This window comes from Perissodus microlepis, chromosome 22, assembly GCF_051167445.1.
Source record: "Perissodus microlepis isolate ML-2025 ecotype Zambia chromosome 22, ASM5116744v1, whole genome shotgun sequence".
NCBI lineage: Eukaryota > Metazoa > Chordata > Actinopteri > Cichliformes > Cichlidae > Perissodus > Perissodus microlepis.
In genome coordinates, this window is record NC_140481.1 from 77501 (window position 1) to 95178 (window position 17678).

Sequence of the window (17678 nt, forward strand, 5' to 3'; positions counted from 1 at the left end):
CAGTGCACCAGCAGCACATCTTTTTCGACCGTAAGGGAGTTGTCGTACCATAGGCACGAGGAGTGTGTGGCAAAGTGTGCCATTGCACCAGCAGCACATCTTTTTCGACCGTAAGGGAGACAGGAGGCCGACTCACCCCCTCGGCCAAATGGAGACACAACAGTAGCAGGGCCAGTGGAGCAGCATGCATCTTGTTCCGCCGTAAGGGAGTCAGGGAGTTGTCATGGTGGACCCCGGGGCCCCCTGGAGGTGGGGGAGATCGCAAATTAGCTAGGGAGGAGGGTGCGTACAGCGGAGGTGGCAAAGTGTTTCTGGTCAGTGTACCAGGGGCATGTGGAAAAGCTGTCATACCATATGCACGAGGAGGAGTGTGTGTGGCAAAGTGCTGCTGAGCAGCGTACCAGGGGCACGAAGAAAAGTTGTCGTACCATAGGCACGAGGAGTGTGTGTGTGTGTGGCAAAGTGTTTCTGCGCGGTGTACCAGGGGCACGAAGAAAAGTTGTCGTACCATAGGCACGAGGAGTGTGTGTGTGTGTGTGTGTGTGTGTGTGTGGCAAAGTGTTTCTGCTCAGAGTACCAGGGGCACGAAGAAAAGTTGTCGTACCATAGGCACGAGGAGTGTGTGTGTGTGTGTGTGTGTGTGTGGCAAAGTGTTTCTGGTCAGAGTACCAGGGGCACGAAGAAAAGTTGTCGTACCATAGGCAAGAGGAGTGTGTGTGTGTGGCAAAGTGTTTCTGGTCAGAGTACCAGGGGCACGAAGAAAAGTTGTCGTACCATAGGCACGAGGAGTGTGTGTGTGTGTGGCAAAGTGTTTCTGCGCAAAGTACCAGGGGCACGAAGAAAAGTTGTCGTACCATAGGCACGAGGAGTGTGTGTGTGTGTGTGTGTGTGTGTGTGTGTGTGTGTGTGTGTGTGGCAAAGTGTTTCTGCGCAGAGTACCAGGGGCACGAAGAAAAGTTGTCGTACCATAGGCAAGAGGAGTGTGTGTGTGTGTGTGTGGCAAAGTGTTTCTGGTCAGAGTACCAGGGGCACGAAGAAAAGTTGTCGTACCATAGGCACGAGGAGTGTGTGTGTGTGTGTGGCAAAGTGTTTCTGCGCAAAGTACCAGGGGCACGAAGAAAAGTTGTCGTACCATAGGCACGAGGAGTGTGTGTGTGTGTGTGTGTGTGTGTGTGTGTGTGTGTGTGGCAAAGTGTTTCTGCGCAGAGTACCAGGGGCACGAAGAAAAGTTGTCGTACCATAGGCACGAGGAGTGTGTGCCTGCGTGCCTGCGTGCCTGCGTGGCTGCGTGGCTGCGTGCGTGTGGCAGTTCTTCTGCGCAGTGTACCAGGGGCACGTTTTAATTTGCTTTCTGGAGTACCAGGGGCCCGAGGATTTTGCCAGTGGTGTTCTGCTTTGTTAGTGGGAGGGGGCTTAAGTGTGGGTCCCCGGGGCCTGCTGGAGGTCAAGGCCCATACTAGATATGTGGTACTGGGTAACTGCAAGAAAGGGAATCTAGTGGGGGACTAGAGCAGGGGAGGATGTGCGTCCCCGGGGCCTGCTGGAAGTCAAGGGCCATGCTGGATATGTGGTGGAGGGTAACTGCAGGAGAAGGAAAGCTAGTGGGGGACTAGAGCAGAGGAGTATGTGGGTCCCCGGGGCCTGCTGGAAGTCAAGGGCCATGCTGGATATGTGGTGGAGGGTAACTGCAGGAGAAGGAAAGCTAGTGGGGGATTAGAGCAGAGGAGTATGTGGGTCCCCGGGGCCTGCTGGAGGGCAAGGGCCATGCTCGATGTGAGTAGCCGCAATGGCCAGTTCACCAGCAGCACATCTTTTTCGACCGTAAAGGAGACAGGAGGCCGACTCACTGCCTCGGCCAAATGGAGGGGGAATTTCAGCAGGGCCAGTGCACAAGCATGGATCTTTTTCAGCTGTAATGGAGACAAGAGCAAGGTGTGATGTAGGTCCCTGGGGCCTGCTGGAGGTCCAGGTCCATGCTCGATGTGAGTAGCAGCAGGGCCAGTGCACCAGCAGCACATCTTTTTCGACCGTAAGGGAGACAGGAGGCCGACTCACTGCCTCGGCTAAATGGAGGGGGAATTTCAGCAGGGCCAGTGCACAAGCATGGACCTTTTTCAGCTGTAAGGGAGACAAGAGCAAGGTGTGATGTAGGTCCCTGGGGCCTGCTGGAGGTCAAGGGCAGTGCTGGATATGTGGTGGAGGGTAACTGCAGGAAAAGAAGCTAGTGGGGGAGTAGAGCAGAGGAGTATGTTGGTCCCCGGGGCATGCTGGAGGTCAAGGTCCATGCTGGATATGCGGTGGAGCGTAACTGCAGGAGAAGGAAAGCTAGTGGGGGACTAGAGCAGAGGAGTATGTGGGTCCCCGGGGCCTGCTGGAGGGCAAGGGCCATGCTCGATGTGGGTAGCAGCAGGGCCAGTGCACCAGCAGCGCATCTTTTTCGACCGTAAGGGAGAGAGGAGGCCGACTCACCGCCTCGGCCAAATGGAGAGGGAATTTCAGCAGGGCCAGTGCACAAGCATGGACCTTTTTCAGCTGTAAGGGAGACAAGAGCAAGGTGTGATGTAGGTCCCTGGGGCCTGCTGGAGGTCCAGGTCCACGCTCGATGTGAGTAGCAGCAGGGCCAGTGCACCAGCAGCACATCTTTTTCGACCGTAAGGGAGACAGGAGGCCGACTCACCCCCTCGGCCAAATGGAGACACAACAGTAGCAGGGCCAGTGGAGCAGCATGCATCTTGTTCCGCCGTAAGGGAGTCAGGGAGTTGTCATGGTGGACCCCGGGGCCCCCTGGAGGTGGGGGAGATCGCAAATTAGCTAGGGAGGAGGGTGCGTACAGCGGAGGTGGCAAAGTGTTTCTGGTCAGTGTACCAGGGGCATGTGGAAAAGCTGTCATACCATATGCACGAGGAGGAGTGTGTGTGGCAAAGTGCTGCTGAGCAGCGTACCAGGGGCACGAAGAGAAGTTGTCGTACCATAGGCACGAGGAGTGTGTGTGTGTGTGTGGCAAAGTGTTTCTGGTCAGAGCACCAGGGGCACGAAGAAAAGTTGTCGTACCATAGGCACGAGGAGTGTGTGTGTGTGTGTGTGTGTGTGTGTGTGTGTGTGTGTGTGTGGCAAAGTGTTTCTGGTCAGAGTACCAGGGGCACGAAGAAAAGTTGTCGTACCATAGGCAAGAGGAGTGTGTGTGTGTGGCAAAGTGTTTCTGGTCAGAGTACCAGGGGCACGAAGAAAAGTTGTCGTACCATAGGCAAGAGGAGTGTGTGTGTGTGGCAAAGTGTTTCTGGTCAGAGTACCAGGGGCACGAAGAAAAGTTGTCGTACCATAGGCAAGAGGAGTGTGTGTGTGTGTGTGTGTGTGTGTGTGTGTGTGTGGCAAAGTGTTTCTGGTCAGTGTACCAGGGGCATGTGGAAAAGCTGTCATACCATATGCACGAGGAGGAGTGTGTGTGGCAAAGTGCTGCTGAGCAGCGTACCAGGGGCACGAAGAAAAGTTGTCGTACCATAGGCACGAGGAGTGTGTGTGTGTGTGTGTGTGTGTGTGTGTGTGTGTGTGTGGCAAAGTGTTTCTGGTCAGAGTACCAGGGGCACGAAGAAAAGTTGTCGTACCATAGGCACGAGGAGTGTGTGTGTGTGTGTGTGTGTGTGTGTGTGTGTGTGTGTGTGTGTGTGTGTGTGTGTGTGGCAAAGTGTTTCTGGTCAGAGTACCAGGGGCACGAAGAAAAGTTGTCGTACCATAGGCACGAGGAGTGTGTGTGTGTGTGTGTGTGTGTGTGTGTGTGTGTGTGTGTGTGTGTGTGTGTGTGTGTGTGTGTGTGGCAAAGTGTTTCTGGTCAGAGTACCAGGGGCACGAAGAAAAGTTGTCGTACCATAGGCAGGAGGAGTGTGTGTGTGTGTGTGTGTGTGTGTGTGTGTGGCAAAGTGTTTCTGGTCAGAGTACCAGGGGCACGAAGAAAAGTTGTCGTACCATAGGCTCGCTCGCTCGCGCGCCGCTGCCGCCGCCTGAGGGGCTACCTGGTTGATCCTGCCAGCAGCATATGCTTGTCTCAAAGATTAAGCCATGCAGGTCTAAGTACACGCGGCCGGTACAGTGAAACTGCGAATGGCTCATTAAATCAGTTATGGTTCCTTTGATCGCTCATCCGTTACTTGGATAACTGTGGCAATTCTAGAGCTAATACATGCAAACGAGCGCTGACCCTCCGGGTATGCGTGCATTTATCAGACCCAGTAGTTGTAATTCAGTGAAAGTTGTGTGGTGGATGTCAAACATGTAACCTACTGGTGCACTGCTTTAACCTACACCAAACACTTTTAAAATCCTCGGTTTAAAGTTAGAATGTCAAGCGACCCCCCCACTGTGTTCTTACCGGGTTTTCCATGATGGCCGGAAAGCTATGCTAATGTAAATGTTTATGTAGCTTCACTGATTCACCTGCAGATACAGAATGGTCACATGTCTGTCTTTACATTACAAGTGATCACGTGCGGTGAGTTTCAGCCAGCAAAGAGTCCATTAAATTTTTGTTGATAATTTAATTGAATCTTGTTTTTTATTAAAAAATATTTTCATTCCAAGTCTTTATAGCCTATAACAAACTTACACAACAGAAGCTGACCCAAACTCCTTTAAAGACAGCACATTTACATTTCAGGTCTCTAAAAATCCACAGTATCAATACACAAGAAAACTGTGTTAACTAGTATATTACTGTGGGTTGTTAAACTTACAACATTGTTGTGTTGATGTTCATGAAAATGTGTTCCGAACTTGGCAAATGTACGATGATTCAGCTCATAAATAATAACACACTGCTCTCCCCTACATAAGCTCCCTTTATAGGTTAAAAGTATCGGTATCTGCAATACTGCTCTTAATTTACTCGATAACGAAATTTGCAGGATGCACAGCACTGCTGCTGATGAGTAGCAAAATAACTGAATATGTCAGGAAATACTTCACTAGATATATAAATAAGTAATTAAAATATACATTGACTTAGTTTAAAATGCTCTGTATTTCTATTTTTAAATAATTAATTACACATTTTTAATTAATTCTAGTTTTATTCCAGACCCCAATATACTGAGGCTATGTATTTGCATAATGATCTTAACTGCTTTCATAGAGAAACACCTTATAAAAAGCCTTATAATTTAACTTATAACTTTCTTACAAGTGTGGTGTGTATTGTCAACATAAGAATGTACCGCATTAGGATTTAATGCCACATTTGACCTCCGACCTTTTGTTCTGACTTGTCATACAGACTATAGTGAGGGTCAAAAAGATGATAATGTTATTTAGAGCTATGTTCCTTACTGCCATTGGCAACATTTAGGAGATTATATACCAACATATGTGGATTCTAATATCACATATCCTGTCATCCTGTATCTCTGTAAGGTCAGAGGTCAAATTTACAAATAAATACCTCTTATCTGTTACCTACTCCTACATAAAGTTTGTGTAATCAGAGTAAAACATCTGCCATATTTTAATACAGTAGTTGCTACTAAAATGTTTGATTTTGAATAGAAGACAAACACACATGTTCAGTCTAGGCTGAAAATGTACACATTTGTGTGACAATGAAAACATGCAATATTCACAATATAATCTTTTTAGGACTTTATTAATGAATAAAAAAAATCAATTTGGAATGCCCAATAAGATCGCAGGGCTCGCAAAATCGCCCGTCGGGCTTTATGATAACCCGATGGGCGGGGCTGAGATAGATTTTGGTCGCCCAACCGGAGATATCGCTAGCTCCGGGACGTCGGGCTAGAGATTTTGCGAGCCCCGAGTTGTGTATTAGTTGACAAAAAATAAATAAAACCCCAATAATCTGACAATTCCCTCTGAGCAAGCACTCGGCGACAGTGGGGAGGAAAAACTTTCTTTTAAAAGCAAGAAACCTCCGGCAGAACCAGGCTCAGTGAGGGACGGCCATCTGCCTCGACCGGTCGTGGGAGTTTTAAAGTGACTCATTGGATGTGAAATAAATTAGCTTGTTTGAATCGTTTGTTGTTAGCCAATTTAAAGACTCACTTTGATGTCAACTAATACACTTAAACTGTCCAAATAATTTTAAAGAAATATTTAGAGTCAATCCTGATGGATTGCTCTAAATATTCATTTTGTTTTCTTGGAAATATAATATTTTTAAATTCGTTCAAAAGTGTCTGGGAGATATTGTCAGTTTCTGGTAGCTGGTCTTCATCGTCCTATGTTTTTCCACACCATGCGAAAAACCTTGTAAGTAGGTTTCGCTTTTTTCGGAACAGGTGGTCTTTGAATATCGAAATCACCACTTGTTGGTACGGCGAAGCTGCAGCCAACGCAATGATAACAAGGTTAGGTGTAATACCCAGTACCTTTGTAATGTCTTTGAAAATTGCCTTTTCAAGACTTTTGATCCTCTTTTTTTTTATATTTAGAGTTTCTTCTTTAAGTTGCTCCCACAGAGCTATGAAGAGACCCTGCTGAATCTCATCGGATGGCGACACATTTGCCTCTCTTGAGGCATGTGTGATTACTGCCTTTATGAGCTCTTTAACAAGCAACTGTTGCTCTGACAGTGGAGCTTCCACTGTCACATCATTACAAGGTGCAGAGGGCTCAGCCTCGCACACGTCACACTCCTTTGTGGAGTCCTTGGTGGGCTCAGGCACTGGTGCATCTTTTGGCCCCTCATGATTCAGTTGCTGGGTGCATGAATTGGGGCAACATGCGCAGTGCTCCGATTTCTCTTGCTGTTTCTCTTGAAGAAACTCTTTGTTTTTCTCCAGGGCTTCATCAAGTTTTACTTGAAGCTGCAGATTCTTGTTCTCAGTGTCTTTCAGATTCCCATAGAGCTCCTGATTAATAGCTCCTGTTTGTTGAAGCTGGTAGGACATTTTTCTTGACTGGTCGCAGTTCTGCTTGTTTGTTGTCATCAGGCTTACAATAATCGGCTGATCTTCACTCAAGATTATTTCCCAGCCCTTATTTACAATATCTACACTGGGCAGGTTTTGTGTATTTTTATTTTCTTCGTCTTGCTGGTTTATGAGACTTTCATCGTGAAACATTTCTGCATTTCTGTGCAGTGCTTCATTAAGCTTTACTTCCAAGACTTTATTTTGTTTCTTCATGTTCTGAAGTATCCATTTCATTTTTTTCTCCTTTCTTTCCTGTTGTGTCTTCTCTTGAAGCAACTTTTCCCTTTTTTCCCAAGCTTCATCAAGTCTTTCTTCCATCTCCAGGTCCTTAAACTTGAGTTTCCCACAGAGCTCCCAAATAATGTCTTCTTTTTCTTTAAGCAGGTGGGACATTTGTCTTAATTCAGCACACTTGTGTTTGTTTTTTGTCATCAGGTTTAAAATCTTCTCCCGTGCGCTATTAAACTTTATTTTCCAGCCCTCATTTATATTATCCACATTGGGCTGCCTTCGATTATTTTCTTTTTCTCGTTGGTTCTTGACAAATTCATTATGCCTTTCTTCCAACTGATTATTTAGGGCCTTCATGTGTCTGCACTTCTCTACAAGCTGAATTTTCTCTGCCTGGAGTTGTTTAATCGTGTTGTGTAGATTTTGGTTTTCCTGCCTATAGGCACAAAGTATACTTTCAGTTAATGTCCTTTGGAGCTGAGGGCCAGCGTAAGCTTGTTGTTTTTTGCTGTCTTTTCTCTGAGACATGTTGGAATCTTAATAAAACAACTGTGTAAATGATCCAACTGTTTCAAAATGTTTCTCAGGTTTATGTTTCAATGCTGCGAACACGAGTGCTGCGAATAAACTGACTAAAAGTTTGCAATTCTCACCCCTATTTATGCCTTTCCGAATGGATCAGATGCCTTTGATCTGCATGATGTCATAGGGCTTTGGAGCGTGATGTCACGGGGTGGGCGTGGAAAGAATTTTGCCTGTTGTCCGTATATTTATATATTTCCGAAATCACATTGTAGTGACGTATACTGAACACAATAAATTATATAATGTAAACGACTACCTGAAAAACAGGTAGAACGATACTTTTGTATCGTTTATTGCATTTATGGAGGGAGTGATGTATGCTGGGTAATGGCACAGCTAGCGACTGGATGACTTTATTCACCCGCTTCGGCTGTTATCAGTCCATACAATGGGCGTTATTAGCACAAATCAGTCCCATAGATATGGGCCATCTCCTGCTAGATTGTTCAGAAGGTTGTTCTCATCCATCCAGATGGAGGATCACTAACAGGAGCGTGGGAAGACTCCAGAATCCACTCTGGCTGGAATCCGGTGGATATGCAGTGTGTACAGGTAAGACCATTTAAACGGACAGCATTTATAGAATGACTATTAAAAGTCAGCGAGTGTCAGTAATGTTAATGTGGTTAGGTTAGTAATACACCGAGTGCTAATATAACAGCTTTAAGATGCATTTGTAGATATTATTACGTGTTTTAACCTTCTTTATGGTGCTAGCTTAAAGTTACGGTGTAAACGTTAGCTTATATTGTAGTAAGGCTGTTACTGTTTAAACGATGTTAGCACAGAAATATTAGCTTCTGTCATGACTGATGAAGTTACTAGTTAATAAAGTTTTCAGTAAAGTGTTTAATCGCAGCCACAGACTGACAGCAAATATGTCGATTAGCTTCAGTGCATCTATAATAAATATGTGCAAGTTTCAGTGCTTCGTTTAAACTGTATGATACTTATACTGACCCAGGGTCAGTTTAAAATACAATCCTAGCTGTGTGAACAAAGCCTGGCTCCTTTGATCCTGCATGACAAACCTCAGAATGCAGGTTATTATTACTCTTTCCTGCTGGCACACCTGAGAGTCAGCTAGAAACTTACAGTGACGTGGACATCATGCAAAGACTGCCAGACTCTGTAATACTGCAAATGATCAGTGACTCATGTTAACACTAAACTTTAAACGGCACCTCTGTGTCTCTGTGTGCTGAACATCTAGGATTGAGTCAGGCTGCATTGACTGTGGGACTTTAATGTGTTAAAAGCAGGTTGAAGACGGCTCAGAAACATTTGAAGATTAAAATTTAGCATTATGGCTGCTGGTGGTTTGTAAAGCCTCTACTCAGCTGTATTTTTGTTACTAATTTATGTTCGTTGTTGTTTAACACAGATTTCAGAAGGGCAAATATGCTTAATAGTTTACCTAGATTTCATTTGTCAGTGTGGGACTGCTGAGTCACCTGAAGAACTCATTTCATTCATTCTCCACATGATGTTCATTTACAGAAATGTTTCACAGGAACTGATTTCTCCCAAAGGGTGAACTAGTGTGTTTCCATAGATTACCTCTGTATGAATGTACTTCTTAAATGAAGGCAAGTGTTTGTCCTTTTTTGTTCCTCAGGTACAGTACGTGATATCAAGGGCAGGCGGTCAACACTGGGGGTAGACAAGAAGCAGACGTACTTCCAAGAGGGAGCTGCAGTGAGGACACAGCCAGGTCACTGAGGTCAGAATCTGAAACAGCTCAGGTTTATATTTTAGGTGTTATAAAAAATCAAAATGTATTTATAAAGAAACCTTTAAATAATAGTCATAATTATGATTATTATAAGAAATATCAAACATTTAAGTGGATTTTCTGTTACACATATTGTGTTAGCCCTGCAATAAACTGGCAGCCTGTCTTTGTCCTGTATCAGCTGGGATAGGCTTCATCCTCCCGCAACCCTGAATTGGATACATTGTATTCCAATTATGTAATCTGATCATTTACAAACTCAAGGTATCTAATCAAAATGTAAGTAATAATTATAAAATGGGAAAGCAGAAATAAGTGTGACATGAATGTAAATGTGTGAGCTGACATAGAGGACAGCTACATGTAGTCTGAAAAACCTTTGTTGTCAAGTTTGCAGGTATATCAGCACGAGACATTCTTACATAGAAGAGACTGTTAAAGTCTCTAACTCAGTGAAGCATTATTATATATTATATATTTGGCCCTTCAAAAAAAACAAAACAACTTTTTTTTTTTTTTTTTCCCAAATAATGGTACCAGGCACATCTCTTTCCAATAAAATGATGGGGGGAAGGTGGTGTGACTTTCATTTGGGGGAGGGGAGACTTCTTTCTGTAAGCTGCACTACATGAGAGACATCTCCATTAGGACTGTCACTATTTTACATGTTTATAGTGAAATAAATGTATATAAAAATACTTGCATGTGCATGAATATGTTAAGAAGTATATTTGATTATTTGTTCTACTTTTTAAAATTTATTTATACAGTAAAACTGTTAATTTTCAATCATGCCTCAAGGCAACACTGCGCAGTTAGCTTAATTTTTTTCCGGCAATATAATGCATTGGCATATGTGTCTAGAGATGTTTGTGTGCATTAATATGATCATAGTTTTTTATTTTACAGTCTGCTGATAATTACATGACATGGATGTAAAAAGCCTTTATGGAAGGAACCCAAGGGAAAGAAAGTGAGGACAGTGAGCTTTCAGGGAGTGACAGTGAAGTTGAGGAGTGGATCCCTGAATCAGGTTTGAGGGACACATAGGAGCTCAGGGGTCAGTTGGTAAAGTAATTGTGTGTGTGTGTGTGTATTACTTATTGTTGTGGGTACACAAATCTGTTTACACACTGACATTGTGAGGTCTCGTCTACTTTATGGGGACAAATTGCAAGGTAAATTATTCACTTTTTTTTCCACTTTAAATGAGTCAGTCTTTTAAAACTACTAATGCCTTAAATATTCATATTAAATTTTAATTATTTCGTGTGGTTTAACCCTTTAGATCCCAGTATCTTTACATAACCGCACAGGTTTTTTAACAGAAAAAAATGAAAAACTTAAATATTTTCCATAAAATACATTTCAAAAAATATTTGATTGTTATTAGAATTAGGTCTTTAGATGGGTCAAAGATTTCCACCAACATTCATTTTGATCCATCATTATTTTTTTGCATGGGCAAATAAAAAAAAAAATCCCTCACATTTGTGTCCCTAAGGCCCCAAAACGGTCCCTCCCCAAAAAGTGCTAAAAATTTTAATATATTAATATTGTTTTCCACTTTAAATGAGTCAGTCTTGTGTTTTTAACATGTTTTAATGCTTAATATCTTGTTCTATTTAATCTCAACAAGCCCCTAAAAACAGTCAGTGATCACTGTCTGCCTCCTCGGTTTTTATTACTGCATTTTAAAACTCAGTCTGTTTTTTTGGGGAATGTCCCCAAACCTTACGATGTAACTACAGCCCAGGCGATGCATTAATGACTAACCCTTATATTGTGGATGGATTATCTCAGTTGTTCTCCTGACAGAAGTTTGGTCCTTTTACAGCATCCTGCCATGTGATTACACATGACTTGTCCTTAACCGGGATATCGGGAACCCTCACGTTAACTTTGATTGAGTGGAAAAAAGTTAGCGTTCATCCTTCAGCTTCACTATGTAATTCAGTATGCTGAATCTTAGCATTGAATGTCCACAATATTCTAATCAGTACAATTTAGGCATTCACTCCACCTACAGTATCTACACCTGTGTGGCAAATGTGTGGTAAAGATATAGATAATGAAATGTAATTATTATTAAATGCCATGCCCTGAGTCCCCATAGCCAATTATGCTAAGTTTAGCTAGTAAACTAGTTTGCTAGTGTAGCTGTTGAAATGAATTTTGATGGTACGGATATAATAGGATTCACATTATTGACATTTTACTACATATACACACCATTATTTGAAAACAAAAAAATCCTCAGTTGTGAAATGTAACTCAGTTGTCTCAAATATTACATTTCAGTTAAAATTCAAGGTATATATATTTCTGTTTCATATCATTTATAACTTGTGACTATCTAACAGACAATTATTAGTATACAATGAACACTGGCTGAAAGCTTTAGTTATATTTAAGGGCAATATCCCAAAAATAAACTAAAAAGATTTGATCCTTGTACGTTTCACATAAAATGGAAGTCAAACTGATGCAGGAAATATTCTTTAATTGGACAGAAAACTGGGCAATATAATTTACTTATGATGTGAAGATATCAGAGCATTAAAAAGGCTGATGTTTGGGTAAGAGGCTCTAACAGGAGAGAGATGATGCAGAAACATGACATTCTTATAAAATACTGACACACTTTATGAATAATAATAATAATAATAATAATAACTTTATTTATAAAGCGCTTTCAAAAAAAAGTGCTGTACAACTAAAATAAAAAAATAAAAGCGATACATAGCAATACAGGTAAAAGACACAATACAAGTTAAAAACAGTAAAAATTTAAAAACTAAAAGCTATAGAATTAAGACATGTAAGATAGGGTGAACAAATGTGTCTTCAGCTTAGTTTTAAAAACCTCCACAGAGCATGCCTGCCTAATATCTTGAGGGAGGGTGTTCCACAGAAACGGGGCACGAAAAGAAAAAGCACGCTCTCCAATTGTCTTTTTTCTGGCTCTAGGAACCTTTAGAAGGCCAGAGTCCTGAGATCAGAGAGCACGGGATGGAACGTAAAGATGTAAAAGGTCGGAGAGGTATGAAGGTGCCAGTCCGTTTAAAGCCTTGTAGGTGAGCAGCAGGACCTTTAAAATCTGCTTGAACCTGACAAGGTAGCCAATGAAGAGAGTTCAGTACAGGGCTAATGTGCTCAAATTTCCCAGTTCTTGTTAAAATGCGAGCAGCTGCATTTTGCACCATCTGTAGACCTCTAAAACTTTTCTTTGGTAGCCGAGAAAGAAGAGCATTACAATAATCAATACGTGAGGACACAAATGCATGGACAAGAACCTCTGCAGTGTCGCTTGACAAAACTTGTCTGATTCTGGCTATGTTCCTCAAATGATAAAAGGCGGTCTTTGTTATCTCTTTTACATGAGACTCGAAAGAGCACCATGTCGAACCACACATGGTGTGTACAACTTTGCACAGGTCTTTGAACCTTTGATTTAAATGAGCTGCATACTTTTCCCATTTAAAACCTTCACAATCCCACTGTGATGAAAACATTTTAACTAAATATATTCTGGATAAATCAAAGTATTATCAGAGTTGTCCTTGGTTCCTTTTCTTTTTCCTTCTTTCCCTGTCAGATCCTGTCCTGCAGGGTAAACATAAGTGAGTGGTTTCCTGTATGCAGCTGTTATAGTTTGTGTTGGAGATACTTGTGCAAATGCACAAAAAACAACAACAAATTTCTAGAAACTGTTTTAAATGTTTTTAGCACTCCCTCAACTACAGAGAACATGTGTCTATTCTCCCCCTGTTCTCTCCATCTCTCAGCTGCTGCTGGCTCCCTTTCTCCTCCTCTTCCTCACACACTGCTGAATCTGTCCTGGTGTTTCATCAGGGATGGAGAGCCTCTGTCCCGTCTCCTCTCACCTTCTCAGTCTCTCCTTACTCTGGACGCTTGTAGAAGGAAATCAACCATGGTAGTTAACTGCAAAAGCAGCAGAAGTTTCCTTCTAAATTTGAAGGCTGCTCATGTAAGTATTTCTTTGTGCCCCCCTCTCCCTGTTAATGCCCTACCTGCCCCCCTGGCAACACTTTGCTAGACCCGCCCCTGCACAGTTACCAGCTGTCAGCTACTTAAAAAAAGGATCCTGGTGTTATTTGTCTCTCAGAAACAGTTCATAACTTCCCTTCAACTCATTCATGTCACCTAAAAGGTAAACCTGTTTCTCCATCACCTGTTCAGCTCTGATGATTCAGTAAGGACGTCTCCTGGTTTCATCTTCATGTTTCCCTCTCACCAGATAACCAAACGATATGATGACCAGCAGCTTTACAGCTGTGGCTCCAGCAAACATCAGCTGATACTAGAAATTAATATTAAATAAATTCTAACAACAGCTGATCAAGCTTAAACGTGCTGCTGTTGTTTAGCGCGACATCGGCTGGTTTCCTCTTTCTGGCGCAAAGTGGGCGATAAACAAACAAGAGAGCCGATCAGCTGATCATTGATCAGTTTCAGGATGGAAGTAGAAACAGGAGAGGGAGGGGAGAGAATGAAAGAAGAAGAGGCAGCTGTGCAGCAAAGACACAGAATAACTCCAACTTTGTGCCTTTTTCATTGTAGCTGAATTACGGGACAAACTGTTCCTTTTCACCTCAATAAGAAACACGTAATATTTTCTCTGAATACCAGACAGGACGGTTGGCAACTCTAATAACTTATGAACAAAATAAAGTTTAACATCGTTAACATCATAGCACCCACCCAGCTGTATAGAAACTCTGTCATGCTAGCTAGTACGCAGTACGGAAAAAGTCAGAATAACGAAAATAAACTCCACCTAAACTTGGTTTATATCTGACCCAGATAGACTGCAGGTCATAACTTCTTACCTGAAGTTCAGTTCACACTTGGACCGGCGGCCGCCTCGGGTCTCTTTTCCTTCTGCGTCCCCTTTCCCTCCTCCACCTGCTGGCCTCCACCACTTGCTAATGTTACTGAATCTGTGGAAGCTCCACGATAGCCACCACACGAAGTAACGAGCAACGACCCTATCTAAATCCCAGTAACGACTAACGCGTTCCTGATTTTGGAATAATAACTAGTTACCGTGCTCGTTACCACAATAATAACGTAGTTACTGTAACGCGTTACTTAATAACGCGTTAGTCCCAACACTGCTCCTAACCTCCCACTGAGCTGCACCAGCGTCAGATATTATCCAGAAACCACACAGCAGCAGAAATTATTTTCCTCATCAGTTGTTGTAAAAACATGTCAGCACATTATTTTAGAGCATTTATGATATCACAGTTTGGGATTTCATCAGGAAGAGCGTCCAGTGTAATAATCTGCCAAATCAAATATGCAGAGCTGCCCACCTTGGTGACCCTGTGTGACAAAGAAGTACACAAACATATGTAATATTACTGGTTGTAGAAAGTAAAATGTGTGTTCTGTCTGTTTTATTTGATTGATTGATTTGGTGAATTAAACCAGCAGTGAAGTGTGGGCCACCATTCTGGCTCTGATCTGGCTTCATGGTTTCAAGATGGATGCAAAGGACGAGTGGGAGCTTCTGGCTATGAAGGCTGCCTCGTGGCTCTGTGCTCACAATGGTACTAGCAATGATTGTAACAGATAAAATAACAGCTTTAAAAAACTGTTTCATTCTACAGCTTTCCTCCCACAATCATTATTTTAATATTTGTGTTGTGTTTTTAGCACCGTGTGTGTCAGAGTGTGTGGATGCTGGAAATGTCCTGCTGGGTTGCAGCGTGAAGAAAGAAGCTCTGGGACTCTGAGGGTTTTCTTAAAGTAGCTTCATCTTCAGAGTGAACAGAAGCAGGTCTGCTTACTCCACACTGCCTTTGATACAGAGCTGTTTTATATCATCAACCCCTTTTACATGTTTATTTGTCATGAATTATGTACCCAATTTTGGTTTTACCATTGTGGAAAAAAAGTATGTCAAAATTGTCTGAATACTCCTAACACAGTAGAAGATTGGACCACTGCTGTGGCAGCTCATTCAGAAAGTGTTTTAATTCCTTTTCTCTGCCACTAGATGGCGATTATGTTCATACTTTTACTGATTTCACACAGAAACACCAAAACCAATCTAAGAAGAGTCTTTTCCCTTCCTGTTATAGTTCTGAAAATGGCTTCAGTTCAGGACATTTTCAAGATGGTCCTCAGTGAATTGGAGTGAATAGAGCTAAACATTTAAAATAGCTATTTACAGTGTTTACACCATCTTCAAAACAAAAAAGTCTATCCTAGCTTTTATTTTTAAAAAAGTAATATTTTTATGGTCAAATTGAAATGAAACTATACAGAACATCATTCTGTTTCTCTCGCAGGAGTTACAATTTTATCCATAAAACACTTTCATTCTGCTAATTGACACTGATTGATCCTTGAACATCTTAAGACAGCACATAGTCTTCATTCATGTTTGCTTATTCATGACTGTAGTTATATTTACATCTGAATTTTCAAAAACTGCCTGTTTTGTAATGACTTTTCAAATAATAATTAGCATAAAAAGTCATGAAATCTATGTTTGGTTTTTTATTTCTTTGTTGTAACAATTTTGGAAATAAATTGTATATTGGCGTAAAAGTATCAATATATTTGAGGTTTGAGCAGCAAAGTTGAGTACCAGGGCTATGCTCCTGAATAACTTCCCAAGTCTTCTCTGCCAATGCCAAATAGCTTTCTGGGTGCTGCGCTGCACTGTCAGAGCACACCTCCTTATCTAAGGTTTTATGTGTTTCTTATTCTCTTTAAAAGTTCTGCTGAGGGCCTCCTATACTCGAAGTCTAAGAGCCAACTCTGTTCTTTGGCTCGACTTTCTTCCATAATCTTTTCACTTTTGTGAGAAATAAAACACAATTTAAGAACAGATTGTCATAAAAAGAAATGACATCAATAACTACACCAAGGACATTCAAAACAAATTTTAAACTTGGCTTAAAGACCATAAGTCTGATCTGAAAATGTCGACCAACTTCAACATTTAGATTGTGACACTAACTTGTCTCTCTTCCACAGTGTGTTTCTTTTGTCCTGCTCCCCTCTCCCTTAACCAGTTGTGGCAAATGGCTGCCCCTTCCTGAGCCTTGATCTCCCAGAGGTTTCTTCCTGTTAAAAGGGAGTTTTTATTTCCCACTGTTGCCAGGTACTTGCTCAAAGAGGATCATTCAATTGTTGGGTTTTTTTCTGTATTACTTACTGTATTTACCTTACAATATAAAGCACCTTGAGGTGACTGTTGTGTTGATTTGGCGCTATATAATTAAAACTGAATTACATCTCTGAAGAAATGTTACATGCATGTTTTGTTGCCTTTTTAAAGTGATGGGGGAATAATTGTAATGGGCTAATAAAAAGGGACAGACGTGCTCTGTGTAAAGATCAACCCTTTGACCATCATTCACTGCATCATTAATTGCTTTAACTTATAGTCCATAATGCTGTAAAAACAAAAAAAGAAAAAGCTGAGTCATTTTCACATTTTTATTGAGGTTTGAATTCAGAAAGTCTGTTGCTGATCTCAGTAAATGTAACAGGATGTCTCCGTCCCTGCCTGAAAATTTACAGATGTGGATAAAACAGGATAATGTGTTATTGTCAGGTTTGAGTGAATAACAGGACCCAAATGCAGGACTTCCTGAGAAGCCACAGGCAGTTTATTTACTTCACTTACTATTTATATCAGTTTGGCCAGCAGTCACGTATAGGTTCAAACAAAATGGCACGAGGCTGCAAAAATATTTATCATCTAGTAATCTTTATTAATGAAAGCATGAGTGTACCCACCAAAACACACCAAAGAACCCAACCCCTGTTACAGCAACTGGCTTCTTTTTATTCTCTATCATTCAGGTGAGCATCTGGAATAGCCCAAGTCTGGGGGAAGCAAACCAAATGAGAAACAAAACATCCACATATGCAAACATCAAACCACAATATAACACATGGAAGACATTTATATTTTGTACAAAGTCCTATGAATAATTCAATATGTATATGCTTCAGTCAATTGCATATAAATTAGAAACACTAAGAGTGAAACTTCCCCAACCTGGCACATTGGTTTACTCCAGGAGCTCATAGACAAATAAGAAAATCAGTTGTTGTGCTTCACCTTTGCTCCCAGTGTGTCCTGCCCATTATTAACCAAGCTCTCCCTCTGTTACACTGGAGTCCTTGCCAGTGTTTCTCACCCACGTTCATGTGATTAA

General features: G+C 41.9%; 1 long non-coding RNA gene across 6 annotated transcripts; it reads left to right on the forward strand.

Annotated features, from left to right (window-relative positions):
• Positions 1–7222: 7222 nt before the first annotated feature.
• On the forward strand, positions 7223–16852 carry LOC146362314 (uncharacterized). 6 transcript variants are annotated; one of them, XR_014799162.1, is made up of 5 exons: positions 7223–8285; positions 9352–9456; positions 10378–13459; positions 14929–15047; positions 15154–16852. It is a non-coding gene; the product is annotated as an uncharacterized LOC146362314 (long non-coding RNA). The 6 variants fall into 6 exon arrangements; XR_014799163.1 differs by having other exon boundaries at positions 14932–15047; XR_014799161.1 differs by having other exon boundaries at positions 7224–8285; positions 10378–12545; positions 13257–15047.
• Positions 16853–17678: the final 826 nt, after the last annotated feature.